We start from the raw sequence: 3,555 nt of genomic DNA, 5'->3' as shown, positions 1-3,555 counted from the left end.
GATGTATCAAATTGGCGACTTGGTGATCAAGCGTATCATTCTACCACAAGGGGATCCCAGAGGCAAGTGGACTCCCACATACGAAGGGCCATTTGTGGTTAAGAAGGTATTCTCCGGTGGAGCCATGATACTTGCTACAATGGATGGCGAAGACTTCCCGCATCCTGTGAACGCGGACATAGTTAAAAAATACTACGCATAAAAGAGACCCGCTAGGTCGACGTACCTAGGCAAAAGTAAGGGCATCCCGGCGAACCAAAAGGGTTCGGGCAAAAATTAGGGATAAATATATAAAAAAATGTGCACCCGGCAAGTCGAAAACCTGAAAAGGCGGCTTGGGCAAAAAGGGGTATCCTGATGGATTGAAAACCTGAAAAGGCGGTCCAGGCAAAAATTAGGGATTAAAGCGTATGACTATGTCCCGTTCTCAGACAGCCTCATCCAAGTCAAAGGGACGGAACAAGCCAATCACTTCTATCCGACAGCAGGAGATGAGAGGCTTGAAGACATAATGGCAGTAGTGGAATTAAAGTCAATAGGACGTTTTCGGCATAGCTTTCTCTTTGTTTTCTTGACAATTTCCTCTTACTAGGATTTCTGTCTCCTTGTACACAAATTGCCTGTTTATAGGCCCTCTTTCGAAATCAATATAATTTTAGTTTCAAAAAAAATAAAAATGCTTTTGTTTTACTTTCTCTGTTTTGTTTGCATAAGCGTCCATTGATTTAATTCGAATTAATATATGCATTTGGATATGATCGATGTTTACCAAAAATACGGGCATAAAATAGAAATAGCGATTACTACTAGACTTCAGGATCGAGGAGAAGGTCTAATCACGCTTTCCAATGAGTCCGTCGCTAATTCTGTCCCCCAACAAGAACCAGCTATTTCCCAGAAGAAATTGGCAAAACCGGACGAATTGGTCACCTCTTCTATCCCCAGCCAGGCGCTGTTGGATCTTTCCACCATCAGACGGAAATGGAGTATTTCCCCAGCTGAGACAGGGTCATCAATACCAATATCTCCGACCAGAAGAGGAGATTTATTTCCCCAGTAGAGTTCCCTGGAAGAATGTTCAGACGCATAGTGCATTCATTACATCATTTCATATTACATACCTGCATACAATATGCACATTTACTTTATTCCGCATCATATACTTTACATCATTTCATAGCATGTATATACATACGCATGCATATAACAGTTACATCTCATGCATCATGACACTGCATGAAACTAACTTTATTTTTCAGGCTAATTATCCTCCTGATCACATTCAAGATTCGAATACAGCTCTCAGATGTAATCCATCTGACGAACGTTCTGACATCCTCCCAATTGTGGCATCTCTAAGCCCATCCCAGATATTCACGGCAAATACAACAAATATTATCAGATACAGCCTAACGTACGGTTCATTCTGATTCAGCCCAACATATGACTCCTTCAGCTCAGATACGGTCTAACGTACGATCCATTCTGACTTTCAACAACTCCAATACGGTCTAACGTACGACCCATTTGGATACTCAAATCCTCAGATACTGCCTAGCGTACGGTACATTCCGGGGTGTAGTCTAGCGTACGACTACTCTCTTCTTAAGATACAGCCTAACGTACGGCTCATTCTGCAACTCCAATACGGTCTAACGTACGACCCATTTGGACCTTCAGCTCAGATACGGTCTAACGTACGATCCATTCTGACTTTCAACAACTCCAATACGGTCTAACGTACGACCCATTTGGACCTTCAGCTCAGATACGGTCTAACGTACGATCCATTCTGACTTTCAACAACTCCGATACGGTCTAACGTACGACCCATTTGGATACTCAAATCCTCAGATACTGCCTAGCGTACGGTACATTCCGGGGTGTAGTCTAGCGTACGACTACTCTCTTCTTCAGATACAGCCTAACGTACGCCTCATTCTGCAACTCCAATACGGTCTAACGTACGACCCATTTGGACCTTCAGCTCAGATACGGTCTAACGTACGATCCATTCTGACTTTCAACAACTCCAATACGGTCTAACGTACGACCCATTTGGACCTTCAGCTCAGATACGGTCTAACGTACGATCCATTCTGACTTTCAACAACTCCAATACGGTCTAATGTACGACCCATTTGGACCTTCAGCTCAGATACGGTCTAACGTACGATCCATTCTGACTTTCAACAACTCCAATACGGTCTAACGTACGACCCATTTGGACCTTCAGCTCAGATACGGTCTAACGTACGATCCATTCTGACTTTCAACAACTCCAATACGGTCTAACGTACGACCCATTTGGACCTTCAGCTCAGATACGGTCTAACGTACGATCCATTCTGACTTTCAACAACTCCAATACGGTCTAACGTACGACCCATTTGGACCTTCAGCTCAGATACGGTCTAACGTACGATCCATTCTGACTTTCAACAACTCCAATACGGTCTAACGTACGACCCATTTGGACCTTCAGCTCAGATACGGTCTAACGTACGATCCATTCTGACTTTCAACAACTCCGATACGGTCTAACGTACGACCCATTTGGATACTCAAATCCTCAGATACTGCCTAGCGTACGGTACATTCCGGGGTGTAGTCTAGCGTACGACTACTCTCTTCTTCAGATACAGCCTAACGTACGGCTCATTCTGCAACTCCAATACGGTCTAACGTACGACCCATTTGGACCTTCAGCTCAGATACGGTCTAACGTACGATCCATTCTGACTTTCAACAACTCCAATACGGTCTAACGTACGACCCATTTGGACCTTCAGCTCAGATACGGTCTAACGTACGATCCATTCTGACTTTCAACAACTCCGATACGGTCTAACGTACGACCCATTTGGATACTCAAATCCTCAGATACTGCCTAGCGTACGGTACATTCCGGGGTGTAGTCTAGCGTACGACTACTCTCTTCTTCAGATACAGCCTAACGTACGGCTCATTCTGCAACTCCAATACGGTCTAACGTACGACCCATTTGGACCTTCAGCTCAGATACGGTCTAACGTACGATCCATTCTGACTTTCAACAACTCCAATACGGTCTAACGTACGACCCATTTGGACCTTCAGCTCAGATACGGTCTAACGTACGATCCATTCTGACTTTCAACAACTCCAATACGGTCTAATGTACGACCCATTTGGACCTTCAGCTCAGATACGGTCTAACGTACGATCCATTCTGACTTTCAACAACTCCAATACGGTCTAACGTACGACCCATTTGGACCTTCAGCTCAGATACGGTCTAACGTACGATCCATTCTGACTTTCAACAACTCCAATACGGTCTAACGTACGACCCATTTGGACCTTCAGCTCAGATACGGTCTAACGTACGATCCATTCTGACTTTCAACAACTCCAATACGGTCTAACGTACGACCCATTTGGACCTTCAGCTCAGATACGGTCTAACGTACGATCCATTCTGACTTTCAACAACTCCAATACGGTCTAACGTACGACCCATTTGGACCTTCAGCTCAGATACGGTCTAACGTACGATCCATTCTGACTTTCAAC

The sequence above is a fragment of the Lathyrus oleraceus genome, chromosome 6 (genome assembly GCF_024323335.1).
Source record: "Lathyrus oleraceus cultivar Zhongwan6 chromosome 6, CAAS_Psat_ZW6_1.0, whole genome shotgun sequence".
NCBI lineage: Eukaryota > Viridiplantae > Streptophyta > Magnoliopsida > Fabales > Fabaceae > Lathyrus > Lathyrus oleraceus.
Note: the sequence above shows the minus strand (reverse complement) of the source record.